The sequence below is a fragment of the Mesoplodon mirus genome (genome assembly GCF_964341445.2).
Source record: "Mesoplodon mirus genome assembly, contig: HAP1_SCAFFOLD_682, whole genome shotgun sequence".
Classification (NCBI taxonomy): domain Eukaryota; kingdom Metazoa; phylum Chordata; class Mammalia; order Artiodactyla; family Ziphiidae; genus Mesoplodon; species Mesoplodon mirus.
In genome coordinates this window covers 297,274-319,075 of record NW_028295348.1, presented here as the reverse complement: position 1 = coordinate 319,075, position 21,802 = coordinate 297,274, and the positions used below count along the sequence as shown (strand labels likewise).

At 44.7% G+C, this 21,802-nt stretch overlaps 2 gene segments (V, D, J or C); both read left to right on the top strand.

Annotated features, from left to right (window-relative positions):
• The first annotated feature begins 4,094 nt into the window (after positions 1-4,094).
• LOC309797527 (immunoglobulin heavy variable 4-59-like) lies at positions 4,095-4,655 on the top strand. The segment is given in 2 exons: positions 4,095-4,191; positions 4,276-4,655.
• A 7,421-nt stretch (positions 4,656-12,076) lies between these two features.
• LOC309797524 (immunoglobulin heavy variable 3-23-like) lies at positions 12,077-12,543 on the top strand. The segment is given in 2 exons: positions 12,077-12,122; positions 12,227-12,543.
• The last annotated feature ends 9,259 nt before the right edge of the window (positions 12,544-21,802 follow it).

Here is a 21,802-nt window from a genome sequence, read left to right as displayed (position 1 = left end):
CAAACCCTGCTTACGTTCTTCACTAATTGAGCACCAAAACCATACGTTTCCTCCTTCTACCAATTCCCCACAAATATTCGGTCTTTGTCTAAAAGTATGAAAGCTGCCTGCTTTGCTCACTTCTGGGTCCATTTCTATGGCACGTCCATGCCTATGGTTAAAATGTTTTTCTTTTCTCCTGTTAATCTGTCTTTGTTGGTTTTACTATCAGTCCAGCCTCAGGAACTCAGGAGGGGCAGAGGAGGAGATTTCCCTCCTGACAAATCCAAGGTGTCTTCTCTTCAGCCTCACCCTGTACAACCTCTTAGGAACCGCAGTCCTCACGGGCCACTTTCACACTCCTGACATCACCTTGCCACTTGTGTTCTTCTGGCATCTCTTTTCTTCATTTCCATCTCACCCTTCAATATTTCTTCCAAATTGGTGTGACATTTCAGTGCCCATTTTCTGGATGTACAGGGTTTATTAGTCATTCCCTATGAAAGGACATTTTGATCCCTTCCAAATTGTTGCAAATATGAATAAAGCTAACTAAGCATCGTGTGCAGGGTTTTCTCTGGACTAAAATCTTATTCTCTTTCAGATACATACAAAGGAGCACTATTGCTGAAATGTTGATAGGAGTATGTTTACTTTCACAAGAAGCCCCCAAAATGTCTCCCAAGGTGCATCCCGTTCTGCATCTCCACCAGCTGTGACTGGACCCCCTGCTGCTTCACATCCTCCAGGGGTTTAAGGTTCTCAGAGTCCTGATCTGATCCACTCTTGTAAGTTTGCAGGGATATGTCCTTGTTTTGACTGGCATTTCCCTGTGACATATGTTCTCCCATAGCCTTGTTTGCAAACTCTTTTTCTTTTTGGTCAGGTGTCTGTTAGGATTTTAGCCCATTTGTTAATCCTTTTGTTTCTTTCTTATTGTTGAGTTTAAGATTTCGTGGTACATATTAGATAACAATCAGATATACTAGATATGTCTTTTGCAAATATTTTCTGGCAAACTCTACCTTTCCTCTGGGTAAATTTTAAACGTACTTTTTTTTCCTTCTCCATTATTAGTTTTTATGTTTCTATTACAATGAAAAGGGAAGTTAAACTTTCACTTCCTAAGCCATGGGAACTTCTTGTGGGAACATGTCACAGTACACTCAAAGGCCTCTTTCAGATACTACAAGGACGGAATGGGTAAACAGAGGGGGGGACTTCTTCAGAGTTGCTCTTCTGGAAAAATAGAAATGTACCAACATACCCTCCTTCCTGTCTTGCTGGTGAGAACTGTGCTGCGTGTCCACAGAGACCCAGATCCTTGATGAGAGAGTGAGATTTCATCAGATCGAATGACTGTTTCCTAACAATAAATTTTACCCGTGATGGATCTGAGTTTATGAATGATTGTTACTTGAATGATTCAATGGATTTAGCAATGGTTGAAAACAAAATCAATACCTGGAATTATTATTATTAATTTTAATTTAGGTTACCCCAGAGAAGAGTTTGACAATTACAATTTCAGTAACACATTTCCATAATTTTGACTTATGCCTCTTAAAATTTAGATACCACGTTGTTTCATAATAAAGGTTTCATCTACATCCCTCACATTTGAAACTGGATTCCAAGTGGACCTAGAAGATGAAATATGAGGACAGCAAATCTCTACATTCAGTAACATCTCAGGCAACAAATCTAATATGACACGAGGACACTACTGATTTCCAAGTATAGTTCCTGCTTCTTCTTTGCTCAGTGAGTCCAAGAAAGATACAAAATGACCTAAACCATCTGGTCACATGTTCCTGAAGTCCACACCTCATTCTGAGCTCATGCTCTCAAGATTTTATAAGGGAAAACACAGAGACCTTCAGAAGGACCTGTCCACGTGGTCACCATGAACCCACCAACATCAGTCCTTCTCCTTCTCATCACAATTGTCAGGCCCTCTTGCTGTGAGAAAAGCTGGTAACCTGCAAAGCAATATGACTTAAATCTCACCCCTTCTTTTTTCCATCACCCATTGGTCATCTCTAATGGATATTCCCTCCAGCATTATAATATGATCTAGTCTCCAGACAAAATTAACTCCAATTAGCTCCACAAAGGACAAATAACTTTCTTTTAGTCCTGGTGACCTAACACATTTTCCTAGGGTTAAATAGACCCGAACAACACATCCCCCACCACCGAAACATAAAGACACCTGTTATATGTCCTTCTACATTAACATGGATTTGGATGGATCTCCTCTAATCCACCAGCTCAAGAAAGGCAGGTCAGATGCTGGGGCATCTGTACACATGCAGGCCCTTCTTCCACCTGGTGAATAACGGGCTCAGCTGGTTCTAGGTTTTAGATGCCATCCCTTCCGCTCCCCTATCCCACAGCGTAACAGCTCAATTTTCATGTCCTGACAACAGGGTCCAGACTTGTCCTGTGATTCTTGCCCATATTACTTGGTTGGCACTAGTATTATTGACACTCAAGCAGGCAGATACTTTAGTATTTAATTTACTCTGCAAATATTATTGGAAAAGCTAGAAGAAGTATCGTACTCTGTTCATGAAATACTATGGAGTAAACATCGTCTCATAGACAGCAGGCTCGACATCAGTCAGTGTACAGGTGACGTCACTGGGCTGAGGGAGAGCTGACCTGCCCCAGACCCACAGGTGTGACCTCTCAGGGCAGGAGTGAAGCCAGTGCTACATGTACAGGGTGTCAGTCAGAGATGGGGACTCACACTGGTCTTTCTGGTTCCCAGGAGAGGGAACACGACTGATGACACTGATGACAACACCCAACACCCCTGGCAAACCCACTATAAAGTTCAGACTCACCATTACCACCGTGATCCCCAAGTTACATCCTTGCAGGTGGAAAAGCAGATGGTGAGGCCACATCCTCAGTGTCCACAGCGAGATGGATGGAGCCTGGCTCTTCTCTCCAGCACCATTTACTTATATGACCTCAGGCACAGTTGCAAGACTCACTGACTCAGGGACTCAGGAAACCTGCGCTCAGGTGGACTTTTCAAGGGAACCTGCTTCCTGAGGTGGGGGCTTTCCTCTGACCATGACACCCTCATACTCTGCAAGCCATTCACTGTGAAGGTTTACTTCTAAAAATCATGCATTTTCTCTCAACCAGTGTGCTGGGAACTGTGTTCCCTGACCTCTGTGTCACTGGCTGTGACAGAGTTAGAAATGAACACTTCTAGAAGGAATGAGTCTGTGCACTGTGACCAGGTCACCTGCCCATCATGTTGGAGTCGTGAGGAGCTTCCAGGAGCTGTGTGTTCTTAGACCTTTCTAGCCCTGGCCATTCCTCAATGTCCACCCACAAGGAGGAAGCCCTGAAGCTCACGGTGTTCCTGCAGACACTCACTTGTGCACAGGAAAAAGGCAGGTCAGGCTACTGGCCACATCAGCAGTGCTGGGAACCATGAGCATCTCAGCAAGAATGACTACGTTGTCTACAAAATACACGGCGTGGTTAGTTGCTATGAATAAATGCACCTCCAGAGCAACTCTTGATAATATTTAAACTGTTTCAGGTGAAGAAATGTTCACCCAAGTTAAGGGAAACACGAAGTCTGTTGTGAATTATGATAAACATTAAATTTTACCTCACTCTGTCTGAATTCAATGTGATTATTACATGTATGGTTTGTCTCAAATATTTGCGCATCCAGGAAATAAACACGAGGTAATGCAGAAAGGGAAAAACAAGAGTCTGTGTCTGACAACTTCGAGGACCCTGAATGTTTGATGTGTATTTATGTGAAATATATACATCCATGGGATTGAAGTCTATTCCCCAAATCTCCCATTAATCCTTGAGCAGGGCTGATTTCCTGACTAGCCCTTCAGCATCATTTCATTCCTGGACAAAGTGGCCCCCAGGCATATGGTGGGGGACCCCAGGTGGAGCCTGAGTTCTCTGAGGGCACAGTCAGCACCCTCCTCACAGGGGGAGCCCCAGATACAGAGACCTCCCTTCTCTACTTTCTGCTTTTTATAAAAAGGTCCCTCCTATATGCAAATATCCCCTTAGACCACAAGGTAAAAACAAAGTACCTGTTCACTTAAATTTGGGTTTCTCCTCATGCTTGAAGAGATTTTCTGGGCTTCATGAATCTCATCTGCAAGAAGATGAATCCACTGTGGTTCTTCCTCTTCCTGGTGTCAGCTCCCAGAGGTGAGTGTCTCGGGGATTCAGACATGAACACATGGGGAAGCTGCATCTGAGCCCATGAGTCACCGTGGTTCTCTCTGTCCACAGGTGTCCTGTCCCAGGTGCAGCTGCAGGAGTCAGGACCCAGCCTGGTGAAGCCCTCACAGACCCTCTCCCTCACCTGCACTTTCTCTGGATTCTCATTAAGCAGCTATGATGTATCCTGGGTCCGCCAGGCTCCAGGAAAGGGGCTGGAGTGGGTTGGAATTAGCAGTGATGGAATCTCCTATTATAACCCAACTCTTAAGTCCCGGCTCAGCATCATCAGGGACATCTCCAAGAACCAAGTCTATTTATCCCTGAGCAGCCTGACAACTGAGGACACAGCCGTGTATTACTGTGCAAAATACGCACAGTGAGGGGAAGTCAGTGTGAGCCCAGACACAAACCTCCTGCACGGAGGCACGGCACCACCAGGGGGCGCGCAGGACCCAACCAGTACAGGGCTGAGGCCTGGGGCAGGTGCAGATAGGGCCTGGGAGGGAATTCTTGTTAGAACCTGTGCTTTCTTCTTCCTGCCCAGGACCTCCACCAGAGACCCTGTTCTGTATCCTAATATTTCATTGTTGTGGATTATGTTGTGTCTAGAAAATTTTGTGTGCATGTACATATTTGCTTAATTTTTATTTTTATTATAGTTGTGTATATATATATTCATATGCACACACACATATAATACTATAGAATTAAGGTTGTTTTTCATTTCTTTATCTTTTTCTCAAAGGGGCTCAAAACAGCCCTGCGGCTCACCATAATGTTCAATTTGAGCCTGAAGTTCGTGAATCTTGTAAATATCCTGAGAATGCACATGAGATTTATAAACAGTATTAATTGTTGTTTCGTTTTTGTAGATGTGGAAGGGAGAGACACACCATCCTGCTTTCAGCAACCTGCACAAACATTCTGAATTCTTCAGCCAGCAGTGTTATAGACTCTAATGCCAGAATGCTCCAATTCTGCACATGCAATTATCCTCATTATTCACAGATTCCATGTCTGCAATTTCACCTACTTCTTCCTTTTATAAGCACCCCAAAATAAATACTGTTATTTTGTGGTCATTCATAGACATTAGCAATGTGGCCGGTTGTTTGAATCCCCCAACACACACACACACACACACACACACACATATTCCCAGCTGAGGTCAGCCAAGGTGATGGTCTCTTTTCTTGTTTCAACTCCCGTCATGTACTTGAGCACCTTCTGGGGTCAAATTAGTGCCATGCTTTTCACATTTCTGTGATTCTTGGCGAATGTTTAATGTACTCCCAGGCATAGGCTGAAGAACAGTCTAGTTTCCCTACGCACAAATGGCTGTGAGTGGACTTAGGGAAAATATACATGAGAGATCAGCTTCATTCAGGCATGATTATATGGCCATGGGTGGTGGAAAGGATACTCATGTTTCCAATATAAAGGTCACCCAAAACTTGAAGACAGAACTCGCTGCTGCATATGGAATGCAGCCTTGGAAACTTGGCTTAATTCCAAATACAGCCTGGCAAGTGGAGGCTTATGGCCAAGAAGAGGGTGGGGTGGAGTGCACTGGAAATTATTAAGAGAAGAAATACAGGCTAAGGGGATTCTGGTTACATAGACTCAAAAGGATTCTTGCTAAAGGGAGACCTGGGTGATCAGTTACCGTGTGGTTGATAGGAGGTTTGACGGCTTTGATCAAATACTGCGGATGAGCAGAGTTTAAGGGTGGGGGATTCTCATGATTCTCACTCAGCAGGGCTCTTGACAAAACCTGGCCATGCAGATACAAACACAGAAGCCCACAGGTCAAGACTACTTGAAAAGAGAATTACAAGGAGCCTGCTGGCTAAGGGGTGGTCAAGGGTCTTTGTCACACTTAAGAAGAGTAATAATGAACAGACGAGTGACCCAGGGATGCACACAGACACACAGAGAAAAGACCATCTGAGGATTCAGTGAGAAGAGGTCCATCTGCAAGCAAAGGAGAAAGGCCTGAGAAGGACCCAAACCTGCTGACACCGTGACCTTAGACTTCTAGCCTCCAGGCCTGAGAGGAATCCATTTCTGTTGTTTAATCCACCCAGTCTCTTATTCTGTAATGGCCACAATAGCCAACTAATACACCTATAATATAGACGCAGATAGACATATATGGAAATGTAAGTATCATATTGGAAAAGAAACATCACCCATTCTTCAGAGGTGACATGAAGCTGTGTCCACCCTGGACCTCAGCCGGCACCCTCCTCCAGAGCCCTAGAGAAGGACCAGCCATGACCATGTTTATATGGAATCACGCTTCCCATCTGCACATCACACCCAGGCTCAAGGGGAAAGCACAGCACCTGTGCTGTGCAGAGTCAGGGTTCTCATCTTCACTGACATTAACTCTGAAAGTCAAAGCATTAACCAAAATGAACATGAAAATCTTCTGGTCATTCCTCCTCTTGCTGGCATCCCTCAGCTGTGAGCAACTCCTGGGTCTGAGGAAGGTGGAATTATGGGGTGACATCTGTGAAGTGAGTGTCTCATTGTTTCTCCTTCCCCAGGTGTCCTGTCCCAGGTGCTGGTGCAGGAATCGGGCCCAGGACTATTGAAGACCCTCTCCCTCACCTGCTCAGTCTCTGGATTCTCCATCACAAACAGTGCTGACTGCTGGGACTGGATCCCTCAGCCCCCAGGAAAGGGCTGGGGTGACCGGGTGCTTTGGTACTGGGAATAGCACAGCATACAAGATGTCTCTCCAAAAATGACTCTCAAGCTCCAGAGACACCTCACAGATTCATTTTTCCCTTGTGCTCACCTCCGTGATGACCTAGGACACAGCCCTGTGTTACTGCCCCAGGAGGCCCAGTGAAAAGTCCGGGTGAGTCCAGACACGACCCTCCCTGCAGGGGCCGCTCCAGCCACCAGGTGGCGCGCAGGGTCATCAGGAAACAAGAGGACCAGTTTCAGGGCAGGTACAGTGATTGTCATGGAGGGGTTTTCTCTCAGAAGCTGTGGTTTCTCCACTGGATCATTGCCGCCCTTGGAAGCCTCATCCACAATGATTCCACGGAACTTTCTTATCTCTAGATTTGAGACTTTTTCATGGAGTCAGGCTTGTCTGTCTTTCCCCATCTGGGAAATTCATTTGGACGAGCCGCACAGAAGTATTTCTTCATGAGACCTTTATGTGAAGATTAGTTCACTACTTTCTGTTATTAGTTGTCAAGTTTTTAATCGTTTAATGACATCAGTAATTTTTACTGTTGAACTTTAAATCTGCTTTCCACCATAAGATGGATTTCCAATTCCTCTCCTCCTGGAAATCTCTCCAGTCCTGTCTGATGCAATGCCTTTCACTTGAATAGTATGAGTCATATTTATATTCAGAAATTGATGTCCATATAGGACTGCAGTCATTTTCTCCTCAGAGGACATTTTGATATGTCGGGACACAGGTTGGGCTGTAACACGCGGGCTGTGTTTCCTGTACCTTCTTATCTAGTGTGGAGATTGAAAATAGATAATTAGATAAAATAGAGAGATACATAAAAGGGAACAGAAACAGATATATCTTAATCGTATGGAAAATAACCATAAAAACTGACTACATAACCCATTTTTAGGGAGTGGTAAGGGCTCGAAGGTGTAAAGATGATACCAGCACCCGTATGAAGTTATCTGTATAAACATAAATATTCAAACAATTTCTGTAAATAATTTTCTAGCTCTCTCCTCAATCCCATGATGAGTGTCTGGTTTTCTCTCTAAGAAACCGACAAATATATTCCAATTGGCTGCCATTGGCATTCCGTCCAGCAAGCGGCTGAGGGGCCTTTTTCTCTACATCATCCCCAATATTTGAATTTCTTATTATTTTGTGCTTTAACTGTTGTAATACGTGAGTAGCAGTATCTCATCATCGTGTTATTTTATGTTTCCTTAACAAAGAATCTTCTTAAAACCCTTTATCTCTTCTCTGTGGAAGGACCTTCAGATCGCTGGCACAGAGCTCATTATTTTCATTGTTTGTTGCTGTCGTTGAGCTGTGAATTTGCTGTATACTCATGGTACACGCCCCGTATAGATATGATACTAGAAAGCGCGCTCTCCACGTCTGTGCTTTTAGTCCCTTGTCAGTGAAGATATTGTTGCTGTTGCTGTCGTTGTTTTCAGGACAGAATTTTTAATGGATACAGAAAAATTCCAAATTTATTTTATGAATGATGTTTGGGATATTATATGTAAAAATACATCATGAAACTCAAGGACACCCATAATTTCTGCCACGTCCATACTCCAGGCCATATTCAGGGATGGAGGGTTAAGACCACCTTCTTGAAGGGAGGATGACCATGATGAGTGACCTGAAGTTATTCCTTAAGGGAGATTCATCCTACCTTCCCCATTAGATATATTTACTCAATCTCTTTACATAAGTATGAATCAAGATATTTGTTTCATACCTTGTGTTAAGGTTATATACTACGGCATTTTCTTTGCTTCTGTAGTTGTTACAGCTTGTCACCCATGAGGAGCTCTTTCACATTGTCTCCTGTATCCTCTTTACATGCCCCCATCCATTTGTGTGAACACTTCCTTATTTCTGGTGCTACAAGAATCTCCAGGATAATCATATGTATTCTTTTCTGTGGCCCTGGAATTAGCCATGCATCAGATGAGCTGTGGATCCTTTTCTGAAGAAGAGTATTAGCAACCAGAAGAGTGGGTATTAGGATACTAATGCTGGTGTCCTGTCTACTGGGGGCATTGCCTCTAGACCCTATAAGCTAACAGATCTTGGAAATATCTCTGTGTGCACTACCCCACTTATACACACACGTCTGCAACTAACTGTGTATCTCACCTTCTTACCTGTGTTAAGGTAAATGTGAGATCATTCTTACATCTCCGATTGTAGTGGAATATCTCATGGGAAAATCCAGCCTTTCCGCCTTGCTTGTCTGTTACTTTCCATCCAACAGTGAGAAGCCTGGCTACACCAATGTCATCCAGCTACTAATTGTTCAATTCCACATGCACAGTAGTAAGAGAATTCTTAGCCTGACTCCTGATGGAAATACCGTTACCCACCAGGAACTGGTGATCACGTGCAGTGGTTTAGAAGTTAGCCTTCAGACTCCACTCATTTCCAAAGTCACTTAGGCCAAGACCTATTTTCCCACCTTCTTCAGACATGCTAATTCATAGATTCACTATAATATTAGGTATCATCTATACAGTGTGCATCGTTCCATCCTTGAGTCTCAGAATTGTATATGACATTTATATTTATATTCAAAAAGATTCTCCTATTACTTTATATAGTTTAAGACATCCATAGTGCAATGTTTCTACCACTGCAATTTCATAGAGAAGAATATCACTATCCTTAAATACTGTCCATGTTTCACTTATCAAACACCGTCTCCCCAGTTCCTGCTAAATGCTCATCTGTTGCTTTATGTATAGACTTGCCTTTTCCCAAATGTGAAATAGGTGAAATTGAACATTTTCAGACCGATTTTTTAATTAGCAATATGCATTTAGGATTCCCTCATGTCCTTTCATGGTATACTTATTTAATATTTAAATTGCTGAATACAATTCCACAGCATGGCTACATCACGCAGTGTTTATCTACTAATTTATGGAGGAACGTATTTGTTGCTTCCATTTTTTCTCAGCTGTAAATGAAGAGACCACAGTAATTCATGGGCAGTCTAGGATGCACCTCTAAGTTTCAAGTCAGTTATGTAAACATTAGGAGCATGACTTCAGGGATCTTATCTCAAGCTCTGTCTAGGTGTGTAAGTGACTGCCCTGAGGAAGGGCTCTGATGCAGGGACCACTCAGCTGTCCCAGTCATCGTGCTGAAAGGAAGTCAGAGCCCAGGCAATGTCCACACGAGGTGGATACAAGGCCCAGCCCTCAGACATGGCTGAGCCCCACTCCTGCAGTCAGGGTCACCCTCACTTACACGTGAGTGTGCATCACAGGAGCAGGTCCTGGAGTTGAACTTGAGCCTCTCAGAGTGACCCTGCATGGGGCAGGGTGGGCTTCTCCTCCAGGCCCTCCCAAGCAAAGACGGTGAACAAAATAAAGCACTGCTGTCAGTGTGAACTGTCAGGGGTTGTGGCAGGGTTTTGTGCATCAGTTAACACCTGGAACATTCATATTCATTTCTGTGTGCAATCCTATTGCACCATTTCATATGTGGTAAATATATGCCACAGTGGGACTGGATGAGGGGACAAAAGTCACACTCTAAGTGGAGATGCTATGAAACAGTGCAGACCCAAGCTCCTCCTCCCCATGATACAGGAGGACCTAAGAGCTCAGGCAGGAATCCTGGGTTGTCCCAAATAGGAAGACACACCTGTGTGAATAGAGATGCAACACCATCTGATTCACACTTTAGCAGGACCACGCTGACACTGGTGAGATAGTTAGGAGACATTGGGACATTATTATACCCTAACCACATTTGACCTCAAGGCATCCATTTCTAGTTTAATCTTGTAGTAGTTTTTATTCCATTCTGCAGCCTATGTCAGGATTAATATTCTTATTCTTTGTTATTCTCTGAGAATTTGTCTGTCTCCAAGATTTAAATTTGTTGCTGTCTTAGCTCTATAATTATCTGATATATCGGTGAGATTTTGATAATGTGCAACTTGTCCCATTTTGAGGTTGTTTTAAGAACTTTAAATAAGAAGCGTTTTCTCAGCTTCTCATCTCCCTACATCTCTAAGAGGAGTATCAGCTTTATTTTAACCCACAGAAACTGGAAACAATTGCAATATCACACATCAGCTTAATAAATAAGCCAATCATGCTAGGATCATTCTTCAAATGCAACCTGTTATAAAACCAAGGATGCTTGATACACACAAACACATGCGAGTATTCACAACTACTGTGCTGAGTAAAATAACCCATAAAAATAAAAATACATATAATATGATCCCCCTTTTATAAATTCTAGAAAATGGAAAGTAACCTGACATAACAAGGGAAGATCACGGTGATGTGGGGACAGGATGGAAGATAAGAAGGGACAGGAAGGAGGAAACCCAGAAACTAGTGGAAATAATGAGAGGAATTGATTCATTCTCTCCAGGAAATGCTGATGCCTCCGTCAGTATTTATCAGAGTGTTCATTCTGAGTGTGTGCGCTTTCTTATAGGTCAAGAACCTCATTAAAGTAATTACAAATAAAGAAATGCATGACTTGGGAGGGAAGGGGTGAAGGGAAGATACTGAAACATAAGAGACTCTTGAAAATACGTCTCATGAACCCTGACCCCTCCATATATTTTAGGTAAACACGGGAAGAGAGCAACGTCATCATGACCTCATTCCAGGAGGGGGATCTGCAAACCTCACCCGGCAAGTCCAACCCTGTCCTGGGATAGGTTCAAGGGAGCAGCCTGGCGCAGAGCTCAGGTGCAGGTGCCGGATCTCACAGAGAAACCCCGTGTTCCTCCTTGGACACACCACACACCAGCCATTCCTCTGGGTGTAGTTACACCTCTAATATGAGGGTAACAATGACAGTGACATCACAGGATGTGTGTGCATATGTAAAATGACATATGGGCCCTAAGTGTTTAATCTGGAACAATCACACAATGAAAGTTATATTTCCCAAATGCTATCAACACCACAAAATCCAAGACTCTCACACCTGCTCTGAGACCCTGCCCTTTCTGAGGACATTCAATGACATAGCCTCTTATATACTATGAGGCCATGCAAATAGGGTCCTTCCTCTGCTGATATAAAGCAGCCGCAGCCCTGACCCTGCAGCTCTGGGAGAGGAGCTCCAGCCCGGGATTCCCACGTGCTCCCACTCGGGGTTCAGGACAAAACACTCACCATGGACTTAGGGCTGAGCTGGGTTGTCCTTGTGGCCATTTTACAAGGTAATTTATGGAGAGCAAGAGATACTGAGGATGTGAGTGGATATGAGTGAGGGAATCGGTGGATGTGTGACAGTCTCCTGACCAGGATGTCTCTGTGTTTGCAGGTGTCCAGTGTGAGGTGCAGCTGGTGGAGTCTGGGGGAGGCTTGGTGCAGCCAGGGGGGTCTCTGCGACTCTCCTGTGCAGCGTCTGGATTCACCTTCAGTAGCTATGCCATGAGCCGGGTCCGCCAGGCTCCCGGGAAGGGGCTGGAGTGGATCTCAAGTATAAGTAGTAGTGGTGGTTACACATACTATGCAGACTCTGTGAAGGGCCGATTCACCATCTCCAGAGACAACTCCAAGAACACGCTGTATATGCATATGAACAGCCTGAGATCTGAGGACACAGCCGTGTATTACAGTGCGAAATTTACACAGTGAGGGGAAGTCAGTGAGAGCCCAGACACAAACCTCCTTGCAGGGAGACTGGAGGGGGCATGTAGGGGGCACTCAGGACACACAAGTGTGTGTTTCAGCCCCAGGAGCAGGTGCAGATGGTAGTTAAGGGCTGCTTTCCTATCAGGGTCTGGGGTTTCCTCTCCATATAGCAGTTTTCCCTGGGGAACCTCTCTGTACTCATCCATGGTTCCTTACTTACACATTCAGGCTCTGAATTAGAAAGACTTTTCGAAAGAGGGGGGAAAAGGTCATTTATTAAAGGCAGAGACTCAAAGTTAGATTTTCAGCTTTTCCCTTGTCTGAATCTTTTCTAAACTGACCGGTTTCAAAACTATCCCAGCGGATGTATAGAGAGTTGAACAAATTCTTCCTTCCTCATTGTGAAATCTCAGCACTTCCCTACTGATAGACCCACTGTCCCTGCCAGGATGCTGGCTCTTGACTTGCCTGCTAACCTCTCACCTGAGAAGCATAAATGAGCTGAGCAGCCCCGGATCCTCAGTGGGTCACTGGGAATGATGCCAGTTAGAGGGGACGTGGGTGGGGGTGTTTCTACGTGTGCTCCTTGCTTCCAGGCCCAATAGAATCCCTATACACTTAGATAATACCTGCATCCTGTTCTGCTGTGCAGTTTATTTTATGACAACTATTCATCGTCAAAGCTATTACCAATAGACACATATGTAGGTGGTAGGGAAGGTTTATAGTCAGGTGGATAATAACATGAATCTTCAGAAGCTGCTGACAACAAATCTCCTTTCTTCACCACAGAATCTTAGATTAACACTAAAATGCAGGAAAATCACACAGGTTCTCATTCCACGAAGAGTCCTGCAGCCTCACAGGTGGGCCCACCTCTGTCCAGGAACCTTTGCAGGGGCGGCCAGGTCCAGGTGGAGAAGCCCCGGCCTCGACAGGACGTCTCACTGTGTCCTGATGTGTGCTCTCCAGCACATCACCTGCCATTTCCAGGCTGCAGTTCAGCTTCAACCTGTAAGATTCAAGTCAACCGATACCTACATCACATGCTTGGTGTGCATATGTAGAAACAAAATAAAGGAGGCCTTGAGTGTTGGAGCCCAGGGTAGGCTACCTCAAAATATCCCTCAAAGTGACTTAACAGAGAGCCAGTGCAGAGGGACATTGTGACATTCCTCTCTGTAACCCTGAAGAAAGAAATAAACCTCCCATGTGAAAGTTGCTTTCCCTGTACCTGGAGGTGGAAATGAAATGGTACTTAACCCCGTGCCCTCAGCCTGCCTTATTTCTGCGCAAAAAAAATTAGCCTAAGTGTGAGTTTAATCAGAGAAGTGAGAAAATCTAGAAAGAAATGAAAACTATCCAACAAAATGAAATAATAATAGTTTAGTCATTAAGCAAATCAAGGACCTTTAATTCCTCCTCAAGGGCTATAGATAATATTCTTGTCCATGGCCCGTGAGCTGTCTTGTAGATACTGAAACTCCCACCTGGAGGAAGAAGTTAACTGCATGATGACCAGACTGCAGCCATGACATAAGCTGCCACAATTCCAAGAACTGGCCTCAAAGAAATGGGAACAAACCGACCCTGGAACTGAAGATTAACTCTTCTTAAACAATCAAGATGAGGCTGATCACACCACCACGTGACCAATTTCAAGGTGACTGCCAGAGTTGACTGTTGTTTCTGCCTGTAGCCCCCTCCTTCCGACTATAAAAGCCCTTTCCCACAGATTCTCAGTGTGGGATGGCCTTTGGAGAGAAGTCTGTCCCCCACCCCCGGGTGCAGGCAGCCAAAATAAAGCAAACTTTCCTTTCTACCAACGCTGCCTCTTCATTGGCTTCTCAGCACCGAGCAGCCGGACCCTGCTTTCCATTGCAGACGGTTGTCACCAGGGATGGGGAATTCAGGCCTGGAAGTCTCTATGAACAAACCTTGTTCCTTCTGTAATGACTATGCCAGCCCAAACCCTGCTTACGTTCTTCACTAATTGAGCACCAAAACCATACGTTTCCTCCTTCTATCAATTCCTCACAAATATGGGATCTTTGTCTAAAAATATGAAAGCTGCCTGCTTTGCTCACTTCTGGGTCCATTTCTATGGCATGTCTGTGCCTACGGTAAAATGTTTTTCTTTTCTCCTGTTAATCTGTCTTTGTCACTTTTGTTATCAGCCCAGCCTCAGGAACTCAGGAGGGGCAGAGGAGGAGATTTCCCTCCTGACAAATCCAAGTTGGCTTCTCTTCAGCCTCATTCTGGACAACCTCTGACGAACCTCAGTCCTCACGGGCCACTTTCACACTCCTGACATCACCTTGCCACTTGTGTTCTTCTGCAATCTCTACTTTGCATTTCCATCTCACCATTCGATATTTCTTCAAATCGCTGTGAGATTTCAGTGTCCATTGTCTGCATATACACAGTTCATTAGTCATTCACTTATGAAAGGACGTGTTGGTTGTTTCCAAATTTCAGCAAATATGAATAAAGCTAAGTAAACATCGTGTGCTGGGTTTTCTCTGGATTAAGTCTTATTTTCCTTCAGGTACATACAAAGGGGCACTACTGCTGAAACATAAGATAAGAGTATCTCTAGTTTTGCAGAAGCCCCCAAAATGTCTCCCAAGGTGCATCCCGCTCTGCATCCCCACCAGCTGTGAATGGACCCCCTGCTGCTTCACATCCTCCAGGTGTTTAAGGTTCTCAGAGTCCTGATCTGATCCACTCTTGTAAGTTTTCAGGGATATGTCCTTGTTCTGATTGGCTTATCACTGGGATATATGTTTTCCCACAGCCTTATTTGCAAACTCTTTGCCTTTTTGGTGAGGTGCCTGTTAAGGTTTTTAGCCCATTTTTTAATAGTTTTGTTTGTTTTTTACCACTGAGTTTAAGACTTCTTGGTACATATTAGATAACAATCAGATATACAAGATGTGTCTCTTGCAAATATTTTCTTCCAATTTCTAGCTTGCCTTTGGGTAAATTTTAAATGTGTTTTTTATGCTTCTCAATTATTAGCTGTTGTGTTTTTGTTTCAATAAAAGTGAAGTTAAATGAACTTTCACTGCCTAAGCCATGGGAACTTCATGCGGGAACATGTCACAATACACTCAAAGGCCTCTTTCAGATACTACAAGGATGGGACGGGTAAACAGAGGGGGGGCTTCTTCAGAGATGTTCTTCTGGAAAAACAGAAATGTACCAACATACCCTCCTTCCTGTCTTGCTGGTGAGAACTCTGCTGCGTGTCCACAGAGACACAGATTCTTGATGCGAAAGTGAGATTTCATCAGATAGAATGACCGTTTCCTAACAATAAAGTTTACCCGTGATGGATCTGAGTTTATGAATGATTGTAACTTGAATGATTCAATGGATTTAGCAATGGTTGAAAACAAAATCAATACCAGGAATTATTATTATTAATTTTAATTTAGGTTGCCCCAGAGAAGAGTTTAACAATTACAATTTCAGTAACACATTTCCATTACTTTGACTTATACCACTTAAAATTTAGGTACTTCGTTGTTTCATAATAAAGGTTTCATCAACATCCCACACATTTGAAACTGGATTCCAAGTGGACCTAGAAGATGAAATGTGAGGACAGTGAATCTCTCTACATTCAGTAACCACTAAGGCAACTAATTTAATATCACACAAGGACACTGCTGATTTCCAACTATAGTTCCTGCTTCTTCTTTTCTCAATGATTCCAATAAACATACTAAATGACCTAAACTATCTGGCCTCAATGATCCTAAAGTCCACACCTCATTCTGAGCCCATGCTCTCAAGACTTTATAAGGGAAAACACAGAGACCTTCAGAAGGACCTGTCCACATGGTCACCATGAAACCCACCAACATCAGTCCTTCTCCCTCTCATCACCATTGTCAGGCCCTCTTGCTGTGACCAACTCTGGTAACCTGCAAAACAATATGACTTAAATCTCACCCCTTCTTTTTTCCACCACCATTGGTCATCTCTAATGGATATTCCCTCCAGCATTAAAATATGATCTAGTCTCCAGGCAAAATTAACTCCAATTAGCTCCACAAAGGAAAAATAACTTTCTTTTAGTCCTGGTGACCTAACACATTTTTCCTAGGGTTAAATAGACCCGAAAAACACATCCCCAACCACTGAAACATAAAGACACCTGTTATATATCTTTCTATGTTAACATGGATTTGGATGGATCTCCTCTAATCCACCAGCTCAAGAAAGGCAGGTCAGATGCTGGGGCATCTGTACAAATGCAGGCCCTTCTTTCACCTGGTGAATAACGGGCTCAGCTGGCTCTAGGTTTTAGATGCCATCCCTTCCACTCCCCTATCCCACAGCGTATCAGCTCAATTTTCATGTCCTGACAACAGGGTCCAGACTTGTCCTGTGATTCTTGCCCATATTACATGGTTGGCTCTCCTATTATTGACATTCACGCAGGCAGATTCTTTAGTATTTAATTTACTCCGCAAACATTATTGGTAAAGCTAGAAGAAGTATCGTACTCTGTTCATGAAATACTATGGAGTAAACATCGTCTCATAGACAGCAGGCTCGACATCAGTCAGTGTACAGGTGACGTCACTGGGCTGAGGGAGAGCTGACCTGCCCCAGACCCACAGGTGTGACCTCTCAGGGCAGGAGTGAAGCCAGTGCTACATGTACAGGGTGTCAGTCAGAGATGGGGACTCACACTGGTCTTTCTGGTTCCCAGGAGAGGGAACACGACTGATGACACTGATGACAATACCCAACACCCCTGGCAAACCCACTATAAAGTTCAGACTCACCATTACCACCGTGATCCCCAAGTTACATCCTTGCAGGTGGAAAAGCAGATGGTGAGGCCACATCCTCAGTGTCCACAGCGAGATGGGATGGAGCTGGGCTCTGCTCTCCAGCACCATTTACTTATATGACCTCAGGCACAGTTGCAAGACTCACTGACTCAGGGACTCAGGAAACCTGCGCTCAGGTGGACTTTTCAAGGGAACCTGCTTCCTGAGGTGGGGGCTTTCCTCTGACCATGACATCCTCATACTCTGCAAGCCATTCACTGTGAAGGTTTACTTCTAAAAATCATGCATGTTCTCTCACCCAGTGTGCTGGGAACTGTGTTCCTTGACCTCCAATGTCACTGGCCGTGACAGAGAGAGTTAGAAATGAACACTTCTAGAAGGAGTGAGTCTGTGCACTGTGACCAGGTCACCTGCCCAGCATGTTGGAGTCCTGAGGAGCTTCCAGGAGCTGTCAGTTCTTAGACCTTTCTAGCCCTGGCCATTCCTCAATGTCCACCCGCAACGAGGGAGCCCTGAAGCTCACGGTGTTCCTGCAGACAATCACTTGTGCACAGGAAAAAGGCAGGTCAGGCTACTGGCCACGTCAGCAGTGCTGGGAACCATGAGCATCTCAACAAGAATGACTACCTTGTCCACAAATACATGGTGTGGTTAGTTGTTACAAATAAATGCACCTCCAGAGCAACTCTTGATAATATTTAAACTGTTTCAGGTGAAGAAATGTTCACCCAAGTTAAGGGAAACACGAAGTCCGTTGTGAATTATGATAAACATTACCTTTTACCTCACTCTGTCTGAATTCAATGTGATTATTACATGTATGGTTTGTCTCAAATATTTGCGCATCCAGAAAATAAACATGAGGTAATGCAGAAAGGGAAAAACAAGAGTCTGTGTCTGACAACTTGGAGGACCCTGAATGTTTGATGGGTATTTATGTGAAATATACACATCCATGGGATTAAAGTGTATTCCCCAAATCTGCCATTGATCCTTGAGCACAGCTGATTTCCTGACTAGTCCTTCAGGATCATTTAATTCCTGGACAAAGTGTCCCCCAGGCATAGGGTGGGGGACCCCAGGTGGAGCCTGAGTTTTCTGAGGGCAGAGTCAGCACCCTCCTCACAGGGGGAGCCCCAGATACAGAGACCTCCCTTCACTACTTTCTGCTTTTTATAAAAAGGTCCCTCCTATATGCAAATATCCCTTTAGACCACAAGGTAAAAGCAAAGTACCTGTTCACTTAAATTCGGGTTTCTCCTCATAATTGCTGAGATTTTCTGGGCTTCATGAATCTCATCTGCAAGAAGATGAATCCACTGTGGTTCTTCCTCTTCCTGGTGTCAGCACCCAGAGGTGAGTGTCTCGGGGATTCAGACATGAACACATAGGGAAGCTGCATCTGAGCCCATGAGTCACCGTGGTTCTCTCTGTCCACAGGTGTCCTGTCCCAGGTGCAGCTGCAGGAGTCAGGACCCAGCCTGGTGAAGCCCTCACAGACCCTCTCCCTCACCTGCACTTTCTCTGGATTCTCATTAAGCAGCTATGGTGTATCCTGGGTCCGACAGCCTCCAGGAAAGGGGCTCGAGTGGGTTGGAAGTAGCGATGGTGGAAGCGCATATTACAACCCAGCTCTTAAGTCCCGGCTCAGCATCACCAGCGACACCTCCAAGAGCCAAGTCTATTTATCCCTGAGCAGCCTGACAACTGAGGACACAGCCGTGTATTACTGTGCGAAAGGCGCACAGTGAGGGGAAGTCAGTGTGAGCCCAGACACAAACCTCCTGCACGGAGGCCCGTCACCACCAGGGGGCGCGCAGGACCCACCAAGTACAGGGCTGAGGCCTGGGGCAGCTGCAGATAAGGGTTGGGAGGGAATTCTTGTTAGAACCTGTGCTTTCCTCTTCCTGCCCAGGATCTCCACCAGAGACCCTGTTCTGTATCCTAATGTTTCATTGTTGTGGATTATGAAGTGTCTAGAAAATTTTGTGTGCGTGTACATATTTGCTTAATTTTTATTTTTATTATAGTTGTGTATGTATATATTCATATGCACACACACATATAATACTCAAGAATTAAGGTTGTTTTTCATTTCTTTATTTATCTTTTTCTCAAAGGAGCTCAAAACAGCCCTGCGGCTCACCATAATGTTCAATTTGAGCCTGAAGTTCGTGAAGCTTGTAAATATCCTGAGAGTGAACATGAAATTTTTAAAAAGTATTAATTGTTGTTTGCTCTTTTTACATGTGGAAGGAAGAGACACACCGTCCTGCTTTCAGGCAACCTGCACACAGATGTTGAATTCTGCAGCAGGCAGTGTTATAGAACCTAATGCCAGAGTGCTCCAATACAGCACGTGCAATGATCCACTATATTCACAGATTCCATATCTGCAAATTCACCTACTTCTAGATTTTATGAGCACCCCAAAATAAATATGGTCATTTTGTGGCCACTCACAGGCATTTACAATGCAGCTGGTTGTTTGAATCACCCAACACACATGCAGAAACACACACACACACACACACACACACACACATTCCCTTCTGCGGTCAGTCAAGGTGACAGTCACCTTTCTTGTTTCAACTCCCGTCATGTAATTGAGCTCTTTCTGGGGTCATATTAGTGCCATGCTTTTCACATTTCTGTGATTCTTGGCGAATGTTTAAATTACTCCCAGGCATAGGCTGAAGAACAGTCTAGTGTCCCTACACACAAATGGTTGTGAGTGGACTTAGGGAAAATATACATGAGACATCAGCTTCATTCAGGCATGAGTTATATGGCCATGGGTGGTGAAATGATACTCATGTTTCCAATACACAACTCATCCAAAACCTGAAGACAGAACTCACTGCTGCATATGGGAGGCAGCCTTGGCAACTTGGCTTAATTCCAAATACAGCCTGGCAAGTGGGGATTTACGGCCAAAAAGAGTGTGGGGTGGAGCGGACTGGAAATTATTAAGAGGAGAAATACAGGCTAAGGGGATTCTGGTTACACAGACTCAAAAGGATTCTTGCTAAAGGGAGACCTGGGTGATCAGAAACCGTGTGGATGATTGGAAGTTTGATGGATTTGATCAAATACTGCGGGTGATCAGAGTTCAAGGGTGGGGGATTCTCATGATTCTCACTCAGCAGGGCTCTTGACAAAACCTGGCCATGCAAACACAAACACAGAAGCCCACAGGTCAAGACTAGTTGAGAAGAGAATTACAGGAGCCTGTTGGCTAAGGGGTGGTCAAGGGTCTTTGTCACACTTAAGAAGAGTAATAATGAACAGACAAGTGACACAGGGATGCACACAGACACAGAGAGAAGAGACCATCTGAGGATTCAGTGATTAGAGGTCCATCTGCAAGCAAAGGGGAAAGGCCTGAGAAGGACCCAAACCTGCTGACACCGTGACATTACACTTCTAGGCTCCAGGCCTGAGAGGAATCCATTTCTGTTGTTTAATCCACCCAGTCTCTTATTCTGTAATGGCCACACTAGCCAACTAATACACCTATAATATAGACGCAGATAGACATATATGGAAATGTAAGTATCATATTGGAAAAGTAACATCACCCATTCTTCAGAGGTGACGTGAAGCTGTGTCCACACTGGATCTCAGCCAGCACCCTCCTCCAGAGCCCTAGAGAAGGACCAGCCATGACCATGTTTATATGGAAACACGCTTCCCATCTGCACATCACACCCAGGCTCAAGGGGAAAGCACAGCACCTGTGCTGTGCAGAGTCAGGGTTCTCATCTTCACTGACATTAACTCTGAAAGTCAAAGCATTAACCAAAATGAACATGAAAATCTTCTGGTCATTCCTCCTCTTGCTGGCATCCCTCAGCTGTGAGCAACTCCTGGGTCTGAGGAAGGTGGAGTTATGGGGTGATATCAGTGAAGTGGGTGTCTCATTACTTTTCCTTTCCCAGGTGTCCTGTCCCAGGTGCTGGTACAAGAGTTGGGCCCAGGACTATGGAAGACCCTCTCCCTCACCTGCTCAGTCTCTGGATTCTCCATCTCAAACAGTGCTGACTGCTGGGACTGGATCCCTCAGCCCCCAGGGAAAGGGCTGGAGTGACCAGGGTGCTTTGGTTCTGGGAATAGCACAGCATACAAGATGTCTCTCCAAAAATGCCTCTCCACCTCCAGAGACACCTCACAGATTCATTTTTCCCTTGTGCTCAGCTCCGTGATGACCTAGGACACAGTGCTGTGTTACTGTCCCAGGAGGCCCAGTGAGAAGTCTGGGCGAGTCCAGACACGACCCTCCCTGCAGGGGCCGCTCCACCCACCAGGCGGTGCGCAGGGCCATCAGGAAACAGGAGGACCAATTTCAGGGCAGGTGCAGAGATTGTCATGGAGGGGTTTTCTCTCAGAAGCTGTGGTTTCTCCACTGGATCATTGCCGCCCTTGGAAGCCTCATCCACAATGATTCCACG